The 17,110-nt window shown below is 39.9% G+C and overlaps 1 protein-coding gene and 1 pseudogene across 3 annotated transcripts in view; one reads left to right on the forward strand and one right to left on the reverse strand.

Annotated features, from left to right (window-relative positions):
- Positions 1 to 296: 296 nt before the first annotated feature.
- On the reverse strand, positions 297 to 16,180 carry LOC112821887 (LYR motif-containing protein 4 pseudogene; annotated as a pseudogene).
- The window catches only part of FUT8 (fucosyltransferase 8), a 346,719-nt gene continuing 344,501 nt past the window's right edge, over positions 14,893 to 17,110 (forward strand). Inside the window, exon 1 of one of the 3 annotated variants that reach the window (XM_025869873.2) lies at positions 14,893 to 14,911. The gene's annotated coding sequence lies outside the window, so the exon portion shown is untranslated. Of the gene's footprint in view, positions 14,912 to 16,273; positions 16,399 to 17,110 lie in introns of those variants that run through there. The other 2 variants (XM_025869870.2, XM_073895376.1) reach the window with 2 other exon arrangements.

Raw genomic sequence — 17,110 nt, forward strand, 5'->3', positions numbered from 1 at the left:
TGATAAGATACAAAAGAGAGGTGGGGTGGAGACCCCATAATACACAGCATTATTCTGAGCAAGCTCCAGCTCTTGCTTTCTAACACTTGAACCAAGGACAGCCATCCTTTTTCACTAAGGCTGCAGAAGAATGGAAACCGGACTCAGTTTATCAGCTCCTACAGGGCAGGCAGAGCAAGAGGCTATTTTAAGCTGATGGAAGAGGCCGCTTGTTGTCTGTTGGGAGCCCCCACACCAAGCACAGAATGGATGCTGAAGGTGGTCTACAGCAGTCAATGGGGGCCAGTCTCGGCTTCCTAGGTACTCGGCTTCTCTTGATTCTCAATGATAAGCTTGTCAATCAAATACAGTTGGCCGATGTGGACCTGTTGATGATTTATTCCAAGGTCTCTTTTGGCTTTATTCACAGGGTTTGAATTTCTACAGGATCCTTTATTATTATCCTCCTGACATCATAGTTCTTTAATTGTAGGTGCTGAAACGTTTGCTCTCTCTCAGCATCGCCTGTCACAGATCTAACATTTGTGCACTGCTGGAGGTTGCTATTTTGGAAAGAATAAATGAATGAATGAATGAATGAATGAATGAATGAATGAATGGGTCCTCTTCGAGGAGGTCCCAAGTTTAACCTAACCCACAAAACTTCAGCCAATGTAAAACCACAAAAGACATAAAATAAAATGCAGTCTTGTTAGAGGGACGCGGTCTTGCTAGAGGGCTGGGCCTCAGCCTGGGAGAGCCCACCTGTGTCAGATCTGTTTCTGTTGGTTGACTGATTTGTTTTCCTCATTATGGGTTGTATTTCCTGCTTCAATTTGCATGCCTGGTAAAGAAAAGTATCAATAAAAATATTGGATTCCAGGCATTATGAATTTCACATTATTGGCTGCTTGATTCTTTCTTTCTTTCGGTATTCCTTTAAATATTTTTGAGTTATGTTCTGGGACACAGGTAAGTTACCTGGAAACAGTTTGATCCCTTTGAGCCTTGCCTTTAAATTATGATAGGAGCAGACCAACCTTTAGAACTAAGGGCTCATTTGGCCTACTAAAGAGGCAATACCTTTCTGATACTCAAGCCAATGCCCAATGTGTTAGAAAGTTTTTCCGTTTAGGCTCTTGGGAATATGAAGTATTTCCAGCCCTGTGTGAATGCCAGTAATTGCTCCTTTCAGGCATTTTTTTTTCTTTCTTGGCCTCAGGTAGTTTCCATACACATGTATGTTAATTAAAGACTCAAGGGGGAGCCCCTGCAGATCTCCAGTACTTTCTCTGTATGCTGCTTTCTCCTCTCTGGTCATCTACCCTACACATTCTAGCTGCCTTAGCCAGTCTGAATTTTCACCTCTGTCTCTTCAACTCCGGAAAACTGCCAGGCTTTGTTGGGGTTCCCTTGCCTGTGCCATAACCCGGAATTTCTCTAGGCAGTAAGCTGGGGGTAATTATAGGTTCACTTCATTTGTTTCTCTTCTTTCAAAGATCACTGTCCTCTGCAGCATGTTGTCCAATATTTGAAAACTACTGTTAATAGTTAACTCAATTGTTAAGCCAAACCATTCAAATGTTTTTCATTTGTTTAAAGTAAAGGGTAAATCAGATCCCTGTTATTCTATCATGGCCACAAGTGAAAGTCACAGATTTGACTTTTAAATGGGGGATGGGGAGGTATATTCAACCAATTTTGTATCTGAAAAATAAGCTAGAGTATGACCATGGCTCAGTCATTTAACCTGTTCTTAGCTTTACTTCCCTCATCTGTAAAGTGAAGAGATTGGTCTATATGATCATTAGGTTCTTCCCTGGTTCTTAAATTCTGTAATTATATAATTAAGCATAGGTTTACCTTTGCAGAGAAAATTGATATATCATCTTCAAAGTGATAGTTTAAAGATCCAGATCTATGAAACTTACTTTGCCGTGGTAAAGTAAATTTAGAGGAGAAGATTTGTTTTTAATGGATGAAGAAGGAATCTGAAGTTACAGACTTGGGAGGGACAATACAAATCCCATAGCACACACCTATGAAATGACCAAACAATTTGAAGAGGGCAAAATGTATAGGAATATTCTTAGTTTCATTTTTGTTTACAGGGCCTAGGTATCATGTATTGGACATAGTGAGTGGTCAATCAATATTTGTTGAATATCTCAGTTGATATTTGAATATATTTTCCTAACAAGGACAAGTAACTGAAAAAGCAATATATAGCAAAAGTTGGAAACAAACAAAAAACCCATCAACATTGGGATTGGTTAATGGTATATCCATATAATGGAATATTATGCAATAATAGCGATACTAAGGCACAGTGGTATGCATTAATATGGAATACTTTAAAAAATAGGTTGTTAAATAAAAATATGAGATCACTACCTGAATTTTTATACCCTTACTTATATATTTCCCAATAAAAATATTTAAAAAGGAATTGAAAAAGCAATGAGTACAATAGTATATTATTTTATATAATCTATATTATGTATAAATAAAATCTGTTTAAGGGCTATATAATTATACACTCAGAGAATACATCTAGAAAGTATAGAAATTGGTGTCACTAGTGCCTTAGGGAAGGAGGACTAGGGGACAGAGTGGAGGAGGGACTCATTTTTCCCTTTATGCCCTTTCATACGCCCTTTGCATTTTTTATCATGTGCATATGTTATCTCATTTTAAAAACTGCTATTTGATATATACGTATGTACATATATATATATTTTTTTTCTTTTTCTTTTTCAGTAAAGTAACCAAAGTTCTCTAAAAGGGTTAGATTTCCATAAAGCAGTCTGGGAAATATCCCCCATCTCTAGATTACTTGCTTAAAGGAGCCAGGCCATACCTGTTCTTTCTACTATTACTCCAGGGCACCTCCACGGGTGTAATTAATTTCTTATTCCTTAAAAAAAGAATCATCATGGTAGATACCTAAGTGACTGGCATCTGGAGCATCATTCTTGTTTGAATATGGGAGAGAAAGCACAAGGCCATTTGTTTCCATGATTCTATATAGTATTTACAGCATTTAATTAACTTTTATACTCTAACCCACCCTTCTTTCTGGCTTCCAGAGGCGCTACCAAAAAAGCACAGGTTGTAGGAGCTGAACAGTGAGGCTGTGTGATTCACAAGATGTTAACTTGTGGCCAAGTTGCTCCTTTCCAGTGCTGCAGGTAACGTGCAAATAGGTTTGTAAGAGTGAAACGACACCCACAAAGTGGGAATGTTTTAGTATGTTTTAGGAAGAGAGTTACACTTCTGGAAAGCTATCTTAAAAGAAGTACTTTTAGCCACAACCTTTGTGTTCCTACAAGTGTCTGAGGCACCTCACGTAAAACCCAAGTATTTCTTGGAAGACACTGGGAGATATTTGGAAACATATGTGCAAGTCCCAAAGCAAAAATCCAAGGCTGATGTAAGTCAGAAAAAGTGCTAGGGCTTGCTATTATACACGCCTAAGGCATTTTCTTCTGACTCTGTTATCTGCTTTAGAATCTCTGGGACTGTTGCTAGTTTTGAATTCTTGAAATGCCAATGTAGCAAGTAGACAGTTAATGCCAGAAAGATGCCTCCAAGATCTCACTACCCAAGGAAAGAATATGAGGAATAAGATTCCTGACTTCAAGAGGCTTATTTTTGTCATATGGGAGATATTATTGTGTAGAAATATTGTGTAGAAATCATTATAATATGTGAATAATAGGAAGGAAAACATTACTATTGAAGGGGGAAATGTTATTTTGATACAAATATACAATATAATACCATATGTACACACACACACACACACATATATATATATGGCAGTGTTTTTGGTGGATTATACATTGGCAGGAAGAGTCCTGCTTTCCTCCCTAATCTGAGCCAAAGATCAAGAATTTAACAAAAGGGAGGACACTACTAATGGCGCCAGATCTAGCAAATAAAAATGCAGGATGCTCAGTTAAATTTGAGTTTCAGATAAACAACAGGGAATTTCTTAGCATAAATATGTCTTATGCAATATTTGGGACATACCTATACTAAAAAATGATTTGTTGTTTATCTGAAAGTCAAATTTAGTTGGATATCCTGTATTTTATCTGCCAATGCTAGCTGCTCATAGAGTAGGAGTAGATGCATTTTTTGTTGTTTTTCCCTCACCTCTTGGTTCCCTCATGGTAAGATGAGTTGCTATTGACACCTTCCACACAAGTAGGGACTTCTACACAAGTAAGATGAGTTGCTATTGACACCTTCCAACAACGGGTGAGAATACAGCTGAATTCTTGCTATGCTGCAAAGCCAGAATGGAGGAACAGGCTATAGATTGACTTGCCTCAAGAACAACTGTGAGACAGACCTCCTTCTCCCCCACAAATAAACCAGATGGAGGTGACTTTATCATGTATAGGATGGAAGTTGAGCTTTTTAAAATTTGGATATTAAAGGAAAAGGTGACTCCTGAAGGCTGGAGGACTTGAAGAAATTCCATACCATAGAAATTCGTGGAGGGAGTGAAGGTGGAGATTTTTTTTTTTAAAGATTTTATTTATTTATTTGAGAGAGAGAGAATGAGAGAGAGAGCACATCAGAGGGGATAGGGTCAGAGGGAGAAGCAGACTCCCTGCCGAGCAGGGAGCCCGATGCGGGACTCGATCCCGGGACTCCAGGATCATGACCTGAGCCGAAGGCAGTCGCTTAACCAACTGAGCCACCCAGGTGCCCCAAGGTGGAGATTTTGTAAGCTGGGTCAGTGAACACTGGCTATGAGCTGGGGTGCGCCTGCTATGTGGAGTCAGGCTGAGGGAGCTCCTGGTTTCATGTCACACTAGCTTCCAGAGATGGAGAACACAGGAGTGAGAAGACAAAAGTAGTGATTGGGATGCATAGGTGGGTTTGTTCAATGAACTGTGGAGGGTCTTGGAGACCATGCTAAAGATTTTAGGCTTAATCACAAAGCAGTGGGACTCCTCTGGAGGTTTCTGAGCATGAAATGTCATGATCAGGGTTATGCCTTAGGAATATTAGTCTTGCAGCTCTTTATAGAGGGATTGTGAAGGGGTGAAGGAGTGGAGACCAGGTGATCAATTGAGAGGGGATATAGTCAAGGCTACTGGTAGTCCATATGGCATCTATATGTGAGTTACAAAAGGTACACCTCCCCTGAGGGGATGCAGACCAGGGCACTCATTTTGGCAAAAGATTGCCAAGCCAAATGGTTTGGTACTAAACCAGGGGCTAGATTTCAGCCCCCATTATCCTCTCAGTCACCATCAAAGTTGTTTAATTAACACTAGTGGCTTAATGCAATGAAGATTTATTCCTTGCTCATGTCACAGTCTGCTGCTTGTAGGGTGGCTCTTCTCCTAGTGGACACTCAGGCATCCTTGCAACCTACCTCTATCTTATAGTGAGACCATCTGAAATATCTAGCCTCCAAGATCACCAAGGCAGGGGAAGAAAGAGCTGGAGGTTCTTACAGAGGCACTTATAACCAGAGTAGGAAGTAACTTAATATCATTTCTGTCTGCAACCCATTGGCTAGAACATGGTTCCAACTTGACTAGCAAGGAGGCTGGGAAATATGAAGGATGAGAGTAAGTTGTGCTGCTCTGAGTCTAGAAAACATTGGAAGATGATTCTAAGGATGTTAGGGGAAATCTGATGTACTTTATTCAACTTTCATTTCAACTGTAATAAAAAAAGCAATATCCTTTTTCTTGTACAAGCAATTTAATAAGCATTTATGTTTAGCAGTTTGGTTTTTCTAGAACTGTATATGTGGGAAATTATGAGTCATAAATACAGGAAGTATCTCCAGATATTATATGGTTCATGCTACTCTGTCAGAGTATGACTGACTTAAACCTAAAACCAATATATTAACATTAAATATTAAATATATATATATACACACCCAAGTTAGTTTGTGTCTGTAAAAATTTGTCTTACTTCATCCACATGTGATACTGGAGTCTAGATTTGTTGTAATGATTGTAAAATTTATCCCACGTTCTTTGCTGAGCAAAGTGGTAAGTGGTAATTGGGAGACAATGAAGAAGGATTAAAAACTCTCTTACACAGAATCAAAATGATCTGTCTGCAAACCTTGTTTACCAGAGCTTCAGTTAGCCTCCCTATTACTAAGTTAAGCTCACAGAAGGCAAAGGTACTCTTTGAATATTCAAAATACTATTGCATGGTCTCAGACAATCAGAAGAGACCCCTGAATAATCAGAATTTTGTCATATTGGTGAATATCAGCCCTGATATACAACCAAGGACACTTTAAATACAAGGTCATGAGGAATCATGCAGAGTTTAAATAAATATTTCAGACTCATCCCTGTGGTGTCCATGTGTCTTAGACTTCCAGGAAAATTCAGATATTAAGTACTAGATTTAGTTGTTAGATTTAGTTTCACTCCATTTGGTGAATGAAATATGACCACCACAATCATATGTATCTGGGAGGAGTCAGTAAATGCTTTCATTGTAAGTTGGAAGGGAGAACTAATCAAGCACATTTTGTCTTAAAGGCACACAGAATATTAAAAGTAAAAGGGCTGCATAGGTTCTTTTATTAGGCCCTTATTCTAAAAATGAAAAATACTCCTATAAAAGGAAAGACAAAGTTAATTGGATTTCTTCTATTATTTAGGAATGTGGACATAAGTATGTGGAAGGTTTCTTAGGATACTTTAAAAATAGCTATTAAAAGGTGTTACAACTTCCTTGGAAACCACTTGCAGGATCTAACAACATGTAAAGACAATTTTTTTTTAGTCAAATACTTTCTGTTGACATAAAGTCACTTTCTTCATTCATTCATTCACTCATCCATTCACTTAATGTTCACTGAGCATCTCCCATAGACCAAGCACTATTCTAGACACTGGGGACACCATCTAATGCAATGATCCTTTGTTAGGATTTTGCTTTTTTGTAAATGAAATATTGAGCCTGACAGAATATTGGGTTGGGATCAGAAGACCTGAATTCTAAATGTGATTATACTGAACTATGACTTATATTAATGATATCAAATAAGTAGTCCCCCAAGCCCAAAATCTCATTCATCTTTAGTCACTTTTCCACCTAATCCATTATCACATCCTTCACGATTTCTGGAATTCACCTCCTGGTGTCCATTTCATCTTCTGGTTATCTCCTGTTTAAATTACTTTATCCAGAGCTGTGCCACATGGGATTGTGTCAGTCATCTACTGCATGTGGTAGAGATATCCGTGCCCACCAAACATCCATGCACTCCTTTGTATTTCCCAGTCCCCCTTGTTGTTAATTCAGAGCTATAGGACTTCTTTTTTTAAAAAGATTTATTTATTTATTTTTAGAGGAGGGGTAAGGGGCAGAGGGAGAGAATCTTCAAGCAGACTCCCTACCGAGTGCAGAGCCCAACCCGGGGCTGGATCTCACCAACCATGAGATCAAGACCTGAGCTGAAACCAAGAGTCAGATGCTTAACCAACTGAGCCACCCAGGTGCCCCAGAGCTATATGCTATTTATATATTAGATATTCATAAACTCTTTATTTCAACACCTGACAGAATTAGCTTTTAATAAGACTTGTCTGTAGATTAGCTTTTAAAATGTCTATCTTTCCTATGTGAAGACAGTTTTGTTCCATTATCACAGGGCTTTCACCTTTTCACTGATTTTAAAAGGAGCCATGAGTGTTGCCTTTATGTAACTCATGATTTCTTCTGAGCTCACTTTGTGACAGCGTAAGGGGGGCTGAGTCATTTTGTTGGTGAGATGCTAGATGGTCTGTGTGGAGACAAAGTCCAACAGAGTCCACCTGACTTCATAAACTAAACATTTAGTGGAAACAATGCATCAGAGAATTTGCAAAGACCAATAGGAAGGCTGAGTTTGAGTTGAATTGCTAAGTACTGAGGATCGAAGGACAGAATGGTAAGATCTATATGTGAATATTAGAAAGATGAGGAGAGTTGTCAAAAGCCAAAGGGGAAATGAGGGAAAGGACTACAGCAGGGTGTCAGGGATGCCAATCCCCGTGTGTACCCACCTCCTACCTCTGCTACAGGGTTTGCCATGCTCAGGCCCACAGTCCCTGCTGAAGGGGCAGCCACTGCCACCTTGACACAGTAGTTTGGACCAGAATGAATACCTGACTGAAGGCCGGAACACCCGTGATGTGACTTAGTAGAGAAAGATAGGAAGACCTGACAAGATTTCCCTCTCTGGAGAATGTGAATAAAGAAACCGAGAAAGTTAAGGTTGTGTCTTATACTATGAAAAAGATAAAATTATAAGGAACAAAAATCATGAGCCCCAGAAACCAAAAGGTCGAATAAAAACCGGAAGTCAGTCGGTACTGAGAGAAGAGCAGGAGAGCAGAGAATGACATGGGGCACGTGAGAGGGTTGGAGACGTGGATCAGATCTCCAGTTGTCTTGGTATCTGATGGTGCTTCAGCCACAGGGTCAGTTTCAGTTCATGTATTTTGAACTGAAAACAGTTCAAATCCCCCTTTCTTGGAGTAACCCAAGTTATTTGGTTTCTTGCACCTTAAAGAGCTCAGGTAAGTTGGACAAGCTTCTCAGCCATTTGGCAGAAGTGGCCAGAAGACAGGGAGTGTATTTTAAACTCAATGATCAGCCTTGAAAGAAATATAAGTTAGCTCCCCTTGACCCAATCTATGTGAGTTTACAAGTCTACTTGTAAACTGTGCCAGCACAATTTATAGGGGGTTGTTTTTAGAACCTTTACTCTTTTAAATACCAACACTTGTATTGTAGCATGTACTGCAGAACCGAAATGACATTCAACCTTCGGTTCAGGAAATCTTGCCAATCACCTATTTCTTTTTCTTCCTGAGATTCTGTTTTCATGTTATCTTGACTTTGGATGTAGATCAGATAATAATAATAGTGTCCACAAACGCTTGCTTTAGCTTAGGGTTTTTGTAGAGCTATATAAATGTCTAACATTTGTTGTGTGCTAAATCTGTGCCAGGTGCTGTTCTTAAAAGCCTTACATGTAATAACTCATTTTACAGTCATGACAACCCAGTGAGGTAGATAATATTATCCTTCCCATTTCACATGAATGAAAAAAATGACACATAGTTTTAAAAAGTTTCCCAAGGTCTAATCGCTATTAAGTGGCAGTGCTTGGATTCAAGATAGTTAAAATCTACTTTCTGGACCATGACTCCATACTGCCTTGTTCCCATGGAAACTGTAGAAGATCCTGACTAACCAGAGGTTATGAGTTTCTTGATCCCTCTGGCAGGTATATCGCAATGAAAATTAATTAACTCATTCAGCAAATATGATACATAGTGGTGATCAAGACAGAGAGGCAGGGGCTCTGCCCTCAAGGGACCTTCTGGTCTTTCAGACTTTTGTCAGCTTGGTTAGAGTTAGGTTTTCCCCTCAGAATCTAATTTTTCCTCCAGTGAACTCATAAGATAGAGTTTTGCCCCTGCAAAGCAGAACCTTAGAACTTCAGTGACTTCAGCAAGGCCCATTCTTACTGGAGCAAATATTTATAACATAGTGACACTGGTAATTTTTTGTGTTTTTTGGCTGGAATTTTTCTGATTTTTTTTTCTCTTGCACCTATTCCATCCTTCCCCAGTCTGTATCTTTATTTTTGGTTTAAGAATTTTCAATATAGTAACATGTACTTGTCTTTGTTATATTTCTTTCAAATCTTTTTGGATTTATTTCTCTTTTTATGGATCCTATTAAGGATCCAACCTAACAATTTATCAAACTACTATGGCATTGTATCAGGATTAGGTTCAGTGGCATGTAACAGAAAAACCTAGAAAATGGTGGCTTAAATAAGAGAGAAGCTTATTGATTGATTGATTGTTTGTTTGTTTATTCACATTAAAGAATTTCAGAGGCAGCAGCCCAGGACTGGCATGGAGGTGCCACAGAGTTGTCAGGGAGCCAGCTCCTTCCTCACTATTATGCTATCCCCAGGGTTTGGCTATCTTTCTCATGGTCCAAAATGGCTAGAAGGGCTCCAGTCATCACATTATGGCCCAGGTAATAGGATGCAGAGAATGGATAAGAAGGGTATATTCCCTTTCTTTTTATAACTTCTTTTTTTTTTTAATAGATGTCCCACATGACATTTCTACTTAGATCTCAACAGCCAGAATTTAGTCATGTGGCCACACCTATGCAATAATGGAGACTAGAAAATACTGGATTTTAGCTGAGGGGCAATAGGACCATCTAAAAATTGGGGGTTGGTTGTTGTGGAAGAATGAAAGAACAGATATAGGGAGGTAATTTGAAGTCTCTGCTTAGAGGTACTTTACATATAGTTGATAAAGATTTATTGGTTCATTTTTATAAACTTGATCATATTCTTAGAACTATCATTCAAGTTGTTAATAAAGATAATTAAGGCTTTTCCTTCTTATTTTTTTACTTTATGATAATATAACATACCATTGCATTAATCACAGCTAAAATAAACCCACCTGAAATTAGTTTATGCAAAATAAGGAATATATTAGAAGAATATGGGGGGAAACCTTGGAAGAGGCAACCCAAAGCAGAAGGAAAGGCAGAGATTCTGTCAATAGTCAAGAAAACGTAGAACTGAGATCTCTAGTATAACAAAGACACTTTCTTCACCTCTTCTCCTCCCTTTGTCCATTGACTTTATTTTCTCAATGCAGAATGTGTTTCTCTACTTGGCAAAAACAAAACAAAACAAAACAAAAACATGTCCAATGACATCTTTCAGATGATATGTCTAGCTGAGATTTGAGATGACCTCCCTTCCAAAGTCTAAAAATCTTGGAGGAATGGCTTCATTGGCCCATCTTGGGTCAGGGGTCCACCTGTTGACCAATTAGCTGTGGCCAATGGCCAATCAGCAGTAACAAGTCTTTTCTTGCTGCCATCACATGGCAGATGTGTGGAAACAGGAGCAGTTCCTATAGGAAAGGCTGTCCTGGCTAGGCAATTGTATAGGCTACACTTTAATTATACATGATGGAAAAACACAGGTCAGTGGTCTGAATTAAATGAAAGGAAAGATAAAGGAGAAACATTTATCCTAATGCAAAAAAATTGATTTAGCTATGAATAAACACCATTTGATAGGTCTGCAATACACAGAATGTTTATTATGTCAGGCATTGTGCTGAGTGCTTTTTACAAGTTGAGTCATTTATTCCTTAACCCTGTGAGCTAGAGATTATTATTCTCTCTTACAGATGGAAAACCAGAGCTCAGGGAGGTTAAGTAACTTGCCCAAGAACATATAGCTAGTAAGTGGCATTTGTCTTAACTTCAAAGTTTTTAACTACCATGATAATATACCGTCTCATTGCTTCTCTATTTTCAGTTGGAAGCTATGGTCATTTTTGATGAAGCAATTATTAGTTTTTTTTTTCCTTAGTTCTGCCATAACAAAGCTATGTGAACTTGATAAATCTTGAAATGTATCTGGGTCTTAATCTCTTTATCTGTAAAAAAGATTGGGTTGTATTAAATGTTAATGTATCACCTTGTTAATTCAGGTAATATTTTGTTTCTAAAGGCAAGAGCATGAGCTATTATATTTTTAAAATTTCTAATTCACCCAATATTTTTGAGTGCTTCTAGAGCTGTATCTGTATTAAGAACTGTGATGAAATTAAAGATATATAAGATGTAATTTCTGCTTATGGTGTTATGGAGAAAAAACCCAGAATTGTTATTTTGCAGTATTGCAAGTCCAGAGAAGACTAGCCTTCAGGAGTGATATAACCACCAGCTCAAACATATCTTCAAGGGTTTTTCTCTTTGTTTGCCATCTTCAGTGTGTTGACTTCATTTTAAGGTTAATTCTTCTTGGGTGGTTGTTAGATTGCTGCCAGTGGTAATCTCTGTTATGGGCTGACTCATTCCTATCTGGTAGGAAAGAGAGAATCCTCTCCCCTAAATATGGACTAAAAATCCTTCCCTTCAGCTGAATTGGGCCAGTATACCCCAGGACTATAATGGTTTTCAGGTATATTAGAATATACCTTAATTAGAATAGTCTAAGACCTAGCATAACCTAGATTCCAAGTCATACAGCAGTAAAAAACAACCCCAAATTTCAGTGGCTTAAACAATAAAGGTGTATTTTTTTTAAGATTTTATTTATTTATTTGACAGAGAGAGACACAGTGAAAGAGGGAACACAAACAGGATGAATGGCAGAGGGAGAGGAAGAAGCAGACTCCCTGCTGAGCAGGGAGCCCAATGTGGGGCTCGATCCCAGGACCCTGGGATCATGACCTGAGCTGAAGGCAGATGCTTAACCAACTGAGCCACCCAGGTGCCCCTAAAGGTGTATTTTTTATTCATATATCCATCCTGACCTGATGAGGGTGGGAGGTGGGGTGTTCCACATTTTCCTCTTTTAGGGACCTAGGCTAACAAAGGCTCTATCATCTTCAATAACACTGGTTTTGAGACTGGAGAAGGGTAAACACTGTGAGAACTTATACTTGCAATTCAATTTTATACCTGGAAGTGACACATAATCACTTCTGCCCACAACCCACTATAGACTAGTGGCTATACTAGTCACGTGGTTCAGCTCAACTGCAAGTGTGGGGTTGAGTGGCAGGGATGTATGTATGAAAATATAATCTCTTTATATGCAAGGAAAGAGAGGGTAAGCAAGTCTCTACCATACTAGGGAATTAATTTACTGATTGATTTAGGCTAATTGCTCTTCTATAGCTGGAGGTTGGATGGGAGGTTGTGGCTACCTAAAAAACAAACACACACACACACACACACACAGTGAGAGAGAGAGAGAGAAAGAGAGAGAACTCTATTAATGAAGAAGGAATAGGAGTGGATGTGAACAGTGTGAACTATATGATGCTTTATCCCAATGAAGAAGACAGAAATTTCAGCCATGGAGGCAAGTCATAGAAAGGGATAGTTTGGCTAGTTTCATAAGTCTTTAAATCAGTCATTTCATTTACTCTTCTAATTGGAAAGATTGGTTCTGCTCTTTAATAAGTGGGTGTAGACTGAATTTCTATTTAAGGAGTTGGCTCAAAAGTGACTTAAAAACATTTACTGGATTTCAAAGTATAGACTGTTTTTCCATATTTCATTGTTGTGGTTGCTGGCAATGGTGTGTCAAGCTGGCTAGATTTGTAGCTTTAGAACTGGCAAACAACTGAAATTTCTCCAGACCATCCCGTTTATTTTACTGATAAGAAAGCTAAGGACCAAATGGATAAAATGATTATCTCAAGGTCACACCTTTTTGCATGTAACAATACAGTGCTGTCTTTTGAATGATTTCCTGCAAGATGTAATCCTCTAAGTAAATGTACCTAGAGCAATACTTAGAAAATAAGAACAATTAAAAATTAAGAATGTTTCCAGGACTGACATTCAGTTGGTCCATTCTGGTAGAAATGGAAATATTTCTGAACTATTTGGTAAGTAGCTGCTGCTGAGAGCCTCTTTAGCTCTTCTCTGTGACCTCTTGGATCCCCCTATTATAACAGGATCCACCTCAAAGGGTTGCTTTGAGAATTGAATGATGGAGGTAAGAGTTTATCATGGCGCCTGGCACTCAGCAATATTACACCTAGGCTATTATTTTTATTATAGTCATTAACAAAATGGTACTAGTAAACTGCAAACTAGTTTCTGCATGAATGCTCACAACTTTGGAAATGTGATAATATTTAAGTTCATTAACTTTGATCTAGGTAATCTCTCAATAAAATGGCTACTAGTGTATTCACTTTAACTTTCATTTTCATCTCTTCCATTGTCTAGTGGTTGACTCCTCCTTGCTCCACCCACAAGACCCCACAGCTCTGGTTGATGACTAAGAATCTGACGCAGGCTGTGCCAAAGAATGTAATGTACTGACAAGGTTCTATCAGTTCTTGGTATAATATGACAAAAGAATGTTCTGTACCATCTCTTGCTGAGCAGAACTTATCTGTAAGTTTTCAAATAAGCGAAGACGGGTCTAAAACCTAGTTGGTGAGGGAAGGGTGGAGGAAGTGGTGGAGCCCTTCTACTTGCTTAAGCAAATATCAGAAACTAGGAGTGATGAGAGAGACAGAGGCAGGCAGCCGGGGTGAGAAGAGAGAGTGAGAGGGCCCCAGGAACAGCAGTGGGTGGTGGTGGTGGGGAAGCTAGAGCTTGTGGAGAAAACATCGTTTGACAGATGTCTTCTGGTGACTAGTAATGTTTAGAACCTTTTGGAGATTTTTTCCTGCTCAGAAACTTAACCTAGCAAGAGAAAGGCAGAGTTTTAGCAACATTCCTCTCTGGAGAGAGTAAAAGAAATGTTTTTTAAAAGCTGGAACTGTTGTGAATTTTTTGGAATTTCATTACTGATCTGGAACTCAGTGTGTAAAGATTTGATCCCAAAGTCAGTTGTATAACTGATACTTCCAGTTCTGAGGTGGCAGCTAAATCCTGGGCATGTCCTGGAAGGGGCCTTGATAACAGTGTTCTGTCACAGGCCGAGGAGCACATTGACTCAACAGAGCAGAGTCACTAGAGAACTGATTTCTGAGTATATTCTAGAGACACCCAAGTTATTTGGTATTTTAATATGTAATATAATAACCTATCAAAATGCTAAATTTTGGGCAAATATTCCTAGGACAGATTTTTTTTTAAAAGCAGAAGGAAGTAGAGAAGATGTATTTTATTTAACTTTTAAAAAAGATTTTAAGTAACCCCTGCACCCAACTTAGGGCTCAAACTCACAACCCTGAGATCAAGAATCACATGCTCTACCAACTGAGCCAGCCAGGCACCCCTGAGAAGATATGTATTTTAATTCCTACATTTTTGGAAAGGAAAAATCAAGGCCAGATGGAAAATCGGATGTTTTGAGGCAAAAGTAAAGTAAAGCTTTGAACTTGGAGATCTTAAAGTATTATATAAGGTAAGCTTTAAAGTTAAACATGCTTGCTAAATTTTTTTTTTATGTGCCATGCTCTTTAATTTTATTCAAAATCTTATTTAGCTAGTAACTACTCTTGAGAATCACAATCGTGTTCTGGAGAATAGGTTAACATTGTAATCACAAAATCTATAACTCAGCTCCCAAAACTCAATGACAAAGGTTATATACACAGATCTAACAAGTTGAAGTCTAGAATTCACACAAAATTGGTACAATGTATTGAATAAAGCAAAATGATTTCAAGGAGAGTATTTATCTATCCTATATTCCTCTGATTTATCAATGTAAAAGCTTCAGTGAACAAATTCAGAAGTCTGTTTTTTTTCCCAACAAGAGGACACCTAGACAATCCGTCCTTAAATCAAGGTCAAAGTTGATTGACAATGTTGCTAAAATATTTTTTAAATTTCTGTTTAAACTAAAAAGTAAATATCCATCTCACTTCTGACTTCTAAAAATGATCTAGAGTATGACTGATAAGATGTTAGCCTTTACTTCATCTTACGATGGCATAAACCCAAAATTTCGATTCATTTCCAAAAATCAAAGCTTGTGGCCCTTATAGAATTCCGTTGTTTGTAAGCTTTGTACAGGAACTTCTTTAGTGGAGGATGGCAACCACGCATTAAATAAATCATTGTTTTATGATGATATACAAGCTTTCTGAGCTAGAACATAATTCTCGCTCTGCCAGTATCTTTTTTGCGTAACTTTAGACAGGTCACTCTACTTTTCCCTCAATTTTCTCCTCTTACAGGGAGATAATAGTCGTAAAAACGACTGGAAACTACTTTGCTGAGAGCTTTTTCTTTAAAGGACTTAGAATAAATACCAGAGTCACAAGGTCCAGCAAACCTAAGAAGAAGCTGAGCTTTTTGAGGACAGGGAACTTTTTTTCTTCTTTGAGTCATCAGTTATCTTATTTGCTTTCCTGTAATACAGTTCCTCACCTATAAAAAGGCCTCAATAAATACTGTAAATTTATGAATGTTATTTAGGCAGATTGCAGTCTTGGCAGGCCAGTGCCTTGTAAATCTCTTTGCTGTGATCCTTTTCGTACTCAGCATCTAAAACGCCGCTGCTATTTGCTCTGGGATAAGTACCCAAGGCATTTATTTAAAAATATCCAAGTCTAGAGAAATAATTTTTCTGTCCTTGGGGCACCCTCTCACTTTCCGCGGTACTGCGCTCCAGGCTTGGGATCTGGGTCCCGAGGCTACAGGGAAGAGTTAGGTACGGGAAGCTCATCCTCCCGCCGTCGGATTGGTCGGCTCGCACTCCACTCACACGGCTCGAGTCTCTGATTGGCCACCGTGGCACCCTCTCCCTCGGCCCGCGACTACTTTGTGTGCCGGGGCGGCGCGCCTAGGTCCTCCGGCTCAGCTCGCGGTGTGGGCCGGTCACAGCTAGCTCTTCGGCACACTGCTCTGCATCGCGGGCGCCAGGAATTTCCCGAGTGCAAGCGGGTAGGAAGCATCCTAGGGAACCCCTCTCCCGCACCCCCAAAGTTCTCTTTGCCGTACTGAATAAACTTCCGCATCAAAGGGGCTGTCGCAGCCGCGGGTCGGAGGAAAGGCATCAAACTCAGGCCCTTGTGGGAGGGCTTTCTGTCGGGGCAAATGTGGAAACAGCTCTCCCAAGATAAAACAGGGCTTCGCTAGTTGCATGTGGGTGCGATGCCCAAGCTGCAGCCGAACGGCCAGACCTGGGCTGCAGGGACTGAGCAGCAGCGATCCCCTCTGAAAAGTAGCAGGGAGCCTGCTTCATATCTCCAGTACCAGTGCTCCTTAGGGCCGCGGAATGAACTGGCTCGGGCCAGTCCGTTCCCTGGCTGTCGAGAACACGACACTCCCTGGAGATGGCGCTCCCGGGAGTGGGGAGTTCGGCTCGAGTCGCGCAGCCGTCAGCCTCCGGCCTGCAGGCGGTAGAGGGCGGCCTACGCTCGTGTAGGAAGCCCGCGCCCAAGCGCAGCTGCTGCCCTGCTGGAAGTCTCCCGGTCCCTCTGTGGCCCGAGGCTCTGCCTGGCAGCGGATGCTGCAGTTACGCTATCCACAGGCGCAGCGAGAAGGGGGCGGGAAGCAGCCGTGGCACATGCCAGGGTCGCCGTATGTGGCAGCGGCCAGCGCATGCGCGCCCTCTCCCAGAAGCCTGTAACGCTGAGGGGCGCGCGCCCCCAGC

This window comes from Callorhinus ursinus, unplaced genomic scaffold (genome assembly GCF_003265705.2).
Source record: "Callorhinus ursinus isolate GAN/ISIS: 27379988/994484 unplaced genomic scaffold, GSC_fseal_2.0 scaffold8, whole genome shotgun sequence".
NCBI lineage: Eukaryota > Metazoa > Chordata > Mammalia > Carnivora > Otariidae > Callorhinus > Callorhinus ursinus.